Genomic DNA, 6,000 nt, shown 5'->3' on the forward strand with positions numbered 1-6,000 from the left:
TTTGAATTAAAGTTTAGCTTTGATTTAAAGCTTTAATTTAACGTTTAATGCTTTGTACATCTGTGGGTTAGAATAATGTTGAACCAAAGGCTGTCTCTCTTCTTTAAAAATATTTGAGGGAAATATTCCTGAGAGATCCTATAATTTTGTTTTTTTATGATTTTTCAGCTGAATTAACTTTAACAGATTATTTAATAAAGTCAAAGAGAAAACAGGATTTCACGATAAATCCAGCACCGTTTAATTTTTAATTTTCAGTGATTAAAAAAACTTCTTCTTTTTTTATACATAAAATGTTTTTAAAAAAACGTTTCCACCCTCCGACCCATCGTCCCGGTCCTCCCGCCTGCCAGGGCTCGAATCAGGCCTTTGTGAGCAGGCGAGGCCATGGCTCGTGGTCCGGCCTCACTGGCTTCAACTGGTCTGCAGCTCGTATGATCCTCCGCGGTGACACCGCTCGCTCGAATTTTGTCGTCGGTCACCAAACACAAAAAACGCCTAAACTTCAGAATTAAACATGGCGTTGTCATTATTGTTTTTAAGATCTTAAAAATAGATCCAGCCGTTGCTCCGCATCCAGAGAAATTGCAAATGGCGGATCAGTGAAAAGTTTCTGAGATCCAGTGATGCCTCCCCCTGACCAATCAGAGTCCTACATTCACGTTTCAATCCGTACTCAGCTCGACTGAGCTCGCTCGGTCCCACCAAAGAAGCAGGGACGAAAAGAGGTCCTGAATCAGCCACAAATCAGCTAAAAATACTAAAGTGCTGGTGCAAAAGGGTTCTTTCTGTGGCGGGCTGCACAGAGTTGGGGCTTATTAGGGGCAGTGCAAAAGGGGCATTGGAAAGCTCCCTCTCTGACACCCTTGGTCTAATCAGGATGATCCTGTGTTAGAACACATTTAACAAGTTGGTCTGACTTGCTTTAATGTGCTAACTGTTTTTGCTTGAGGATTTGAGCGTGGTGGCGCGGCGAATTAAGAAGTGACGCATTTGCAATACGTTTGGCTCTAAATTGCACAGATTTGAGCCGATGTGTACCAAAATCACAATGATCGATCATTATACACCCCTTAAACAGGATTATATGATAAGTGGCCAAATATCCTCCACAGCGCCCCCTTGAATATTTTAAAACCTCAGCCCCAAGCCATTTTTTGACAGATAATTCTCAAACTCTGTGTACATCTGTGTGTTCTCAGGACCTATGAAAAAGTCTCTTGGAGTCCTGTTAAAACACAACAGGAAGTCGGCCATTTTGGGTCAAAGGGTCACTTTTGGTGTTTTTCATTTTCAAAATACCCTCCTCATTAAACTTACTTCGTTGTACAAGCATGAAATTTGGTACACTTGTTCATCACTCCAAATTGTACAGCAAAACCTCTGTCACCAATGTTGTATAATAAACAGGAAGTCAGCCATTTTGGATTGAGGCTTCAAATTTCAAACCACTGTGGCAGTTTAGAGCCTTTGCATTTGAACAAACGCCTCCTAGAGATTTTGGTCAATCGGTTTCAAACTTGGCCCGTATCAAAATGGTGAGTTTTGGAGTATGATGAAGGGGCGGGGCATGACCTCAAAGTTTCACATCTCGCCATAAAAAACGAAGCAATAATAGCTCCTAGAGAAACAACAGTGAGACATAAACCCTTATGTGATTGATCCATATCTTGTCCCCTGCAAGACCGGATGGTCAAATCATGACATCGCCACGCCCACTGAATCCTCCGCCGTTTGCATACGGTTGGTTATAAATCAAACATGCATTATCCGATTTGCTCTAAAGTGGATATAAATTACCTTTGTTAACCTCTAAAGAAGCCAATAGGATTAAATCAAGAGTTGACTCCAGTGTGCCCCTACATTACTCAATCATTTATAGCTCCCTGATACCTCATCCGATCTGCACCAGATTTTTGGTGTATGATCAGTGGGCACTTGTAGACTCATTGGTTTTGTTGTTTCATGATATCACTTAAGCACCGCCCACTCAGAGAAGAAACAAAGTATTATTGGGTGACTCTTTCAACTTCTCCCTGTGTAAGCTACTGTATAAAACTGAAAACGTATTCGCTAACAGTTGATTACCACACATGACATGTTGAAAAGCCTTATGAAAGTGATCGTCAAACATTCGCCACAAAACAGGAAGTTACAATAACTCCTGTCTGCAAGGTCGGGTTTTGCCTATACTTGTAAGACCTGCGCATCTGGACAAGTAACTGACATGGACGGAAGGCGATGTCCAAGATTCGGGAAATATGCTCTGTGGTGAACGCGTGCAAGATTGGCATGAGAGTGTTCGTGATGGCGACTCGGTGGAGTAGCTGGAACTTCCCCGTTCATCGTGTGGCTGGAGCGGCGCTTTGCTTCGAGGGCCTTCATTGTTGCTTGCAGCTTTAATTCTGTTTATACTTACTGCCTTTAGGATAAATGTTGATAAAGCACATTTATTTTCATTATTACTCTGACAACATCCACATGTTTTTTTTAATTTAAATCAGATGTCTCTGCCCCACTGCAGCCTCGGTTCAACTGTCTAAAGGACATTAAAAACTATCTATCTCTTTCCTCTTTTTGTCTGTGATGTGTGGAATAAGAAAGGCAGAGGAGAGGTCCTGAAGCAAAAATTCTTGTTCAAACCTGCAGTCAAAACGCAAAGTTCTTTGTGCCAAAACACTGTGTACAATTTAGGAGAACCAGCATGTCATAAAATCAGTTAGTGAATGTGAACTCGGCTCAGTTTGTTGAAGGGTTTGGTGTGACAGCTTTCTCCTTTGGACTCTGCTGTACAGACGGGGGAGTTACGAACAAAGATGAGTCAGTCCCATGAAGACAGCCTGACAAGCGTGGCCTGGAATCCAGATGGTAAACGCTTTGTTACTGGAGGTCAGAGAGGCCAGTTCTACCAGGGTGTGAGTATTTTTTTTTACGGCAGACACACAGCATTTCAATTTTAACAGGATCTGAGTGTTAGTTCACAAACACACTTCACAAATTAATTCTGTCTATTTTAAAACTGTTCTTCAAAACGTGAAAAATTAAACATGCTTAATTTTCCTTTTTAAATTATCTTATTTTAGGGTCTGGCAGGGGCTGATCAATGATATTTTTTCTATCAGAAAGAGAAGAGAATGAAACATTGTTGTGGCAAAAAGATATGGGAGACAGGAAGACCCAGTTTGACAAGCAACTTGTCAGAACTATGTCAGAGCATTCCAGGGAGTACACAGATCCTAGTGGTAGACTCAGTCTGACCTCAGATTGTCAGAGAATGCTTATTTGAACAGCACTTACTAGGGGTGCAGAAAAAAATAGATTTTTCGATGCATCTAGATTCTTAGTCCTGGCGATTCTGAATCGTTTCTAAAGGTCCATAAATCGATTTTAAAATGCATTTAAGTTGGGTTTTTTTTCCCACTCCTACTCCCCGTTCGGCCGCCGTAGAATTGAGCCGTGTAGGCCACCGTACAGCAAGCTAGTTAGCCAGCTCCCTTTATCTGAATGGTGCCTGCTAACATGGAGGACTGCGCAATTCAACCCGCCTCTTCGTCTTTAAAAATCATTTTAGATCCTACAATGTTCCGGGGGAAGACAGAGCTTAACAAAAGCACTGTTGTTTACAAGAAGCGTAAAATAAAATTGCGGTACAGTATTTTGGAAATATGACAAAATTCACGGAAGATGAAAGCGAAACAGCCGACCAGCGAACTCTGCAACAAACTTCCAGACTTATCCAAAGGCTGTGAAGATTTCCCTCTCTGTCTCCTGATATATAACAAAATATTTACAAGCAGACAGCTCAGTGGAAGGTAAGGGGTTTAGTTTTATTTTTAATACGCTGGATTCAATGTACGTTATTCCTTCACAAAGATTTTTATTTTTTTTGCTATAAAGCAGCACCACAACTTCACCATGAAACAACAAATGGGAGAAGCTCTGATGCAGCTGCAGCTCAAAGGTAACTGTTATTTCTCATATTATACTAAAACTTATAGACAAGTTATACAACAAACTTAATGTAATGTTTCTTTTTAACAGGTTGATGAGGACAAATGAAACGCATCACCTGGAGCCAGTTCTAAATTTTACAATTTGTGGTTTATAAATCACAGTTTAGAAGAGGTTTTTGTGCAAACTTGCACAGGTTTTGAAATTTTGTTAAAGATTTACCAAATATGAATCAATATGGTTAAGACTGAAGTCTGTATATTTCATATTAGGTTAAATTTTGAAAATATAACAAATGTTAGAGCAATATGGTTAAAAATAACTTTGAAGTCTGTATTTTATTTCGAGTTAAAGGTTAATATACTATGGTAGGCTGAAGTCTGTTTACTTTTATATTTATATATTTTGAATTATTTGTCTGCGATGGACTGGAGACCTGTCCAGGTGTCCCCCGCCTCTCACACAATGATGGCTGGATACGGGCACCAGTGACATCCGTGACTCGAAAAGGAAGAAGCGGGTAAAGATGATGGATGGATGAATTTTTTTTTTTTTTTTTTTTTTTTGAAAAATTCAGGCAACTAAGCTAACCTATTACTGGTAATTTAAGTTACAGAATTTTATGCACTCCTGTATTTTTTCCTATTTTTGGTATAAATATAAAATGAATCAAAAAGATTTGATACAGTAAGGAAACTAAAATGATTGTTTTAAATAAATGTTCTATTTGTTAGGCCCGAGCAGCTAAGCGCAGCTAAGCGCTGCGAAGGCCTATTGTAATTGTGTCGTTTTTAGGCCCGAGCAGCTAAGCGCAGCTAAGCGCTGCGAAGGCCTATTGTAATTGTGTCGTTTCTAATTTTTTTCCGTCAAAGAGCGCTAATTTGGAGGCCTTAACATATCCCAAAACTCACCATATTTGACCCAAAATTGTCCCCCGTGAGAAGTTTGAGGTATTTAATGGAACCAAAAGTGGGCGTGGCCAAACTGCTCCACAGCGCCCCCTAACGTGAGATATGACAACTGGTAAGTCCTAGAGAGCTGAAATTTGGTACACATGTACAACCCACCGAATCAAGAAAAAAAGTCTCTTGGAGGTATGCCCTAAACCAAACAGGAAGTCGGCCATTTTGGGTCAAAGGGTCAATTTTGGCCGTTTTTCACTTTTCGTACACGGCGAATTTGAACGAACTCCTCCTAGGGATTTCGCTCAATCGGTTTCAAACTTTCGCCATTTTGCTCAGTAGGCATGGGGGACCAAAAGTTATCAAAACGGTGCAAACCGACGCATGTTGAGGGGGCAGGGCCGGACCTCAAAATTATGCTTCACGCCAACAATTTCCAAACGCTAAAACTTTCACGTTGAAAAACAGAATTGTACCAAATTTGGCACGAGTCATCCCTGTCCCATGCCCGATGATACCCTGAGGTCAAATTTTGACGTCATCAAAGCCCCGCCCCCTCAGAACAGGAAGTGACTTTTTTTGCTTGGAATGCTCCCTCCCTGACACTCTTGCCCCAATCAGGATGATCCTGTGTTGGAAGGCAGATAACAAGTTAGTCTGACTTGCTTTGAAGCGCAAAGCGCTTCCGCTGGAGGATGTGGGCGTGGCGGCGTGGCGAATTCACAAGTGACGCCGTTACAATACGTTTGGCTCTAAATTCCACAGATTTGATCCGAGGTTCATGAAAATCTCTATGATTGATCATTGCCCGCCCCTTGAACAGGAAGCCATGATAATTGCCCAATAGCCTCTCTAGCGCCCCCTAGAATATTTTAAAACCTCAGCCCCAAGCCGTTTTTCGACCTATAAATCTGAAACTCGGTGAACATGTGTATCTTCTCAGGACCTATGAAAAAGTCTCTTGGCGCTCCGGTCCAAAACCAACAGGAAGTCGGCCATTTTGGGTCAAAGGTTAATTTTTGGGCGTTTTTAACGGCGAATTTTAACGAACTCCTCCTAGGGATTTTGAAGGATTGACTTAAAACTTGGTTATTAGGCCCTTAAGACATTGGAGAGTAAAAGTTATCAAAAGCTTTCGGTTTTGTTT

General features: G+C 41.0%; 1 pseudogene; it reads left to right on the forward strand.

Annotated features, from left to right (window-relative positions):
* Window positions 1-6,000, forward strand: part of LOC119410427 — a 60,905-nt pseudogene that overhangs the window by 9,870 nt on the left and 45,035 nt on the right.

Source organism: Nematolebias whitei, chromosome 5, assembly GCF_014905685.2.
Source record: "Nematolebias whitei isolate Nwh7 chromosome 5, NemWhi1, whole genome shotgun sequence".
In the NCBI taxonomy this organism is placed as follows: Eukaryota; Metazoa; Chordata; class Actinopteri; order Cyprinodontiformes; family Rivulidae; genus Nematolebias; species Nematolebias whitei.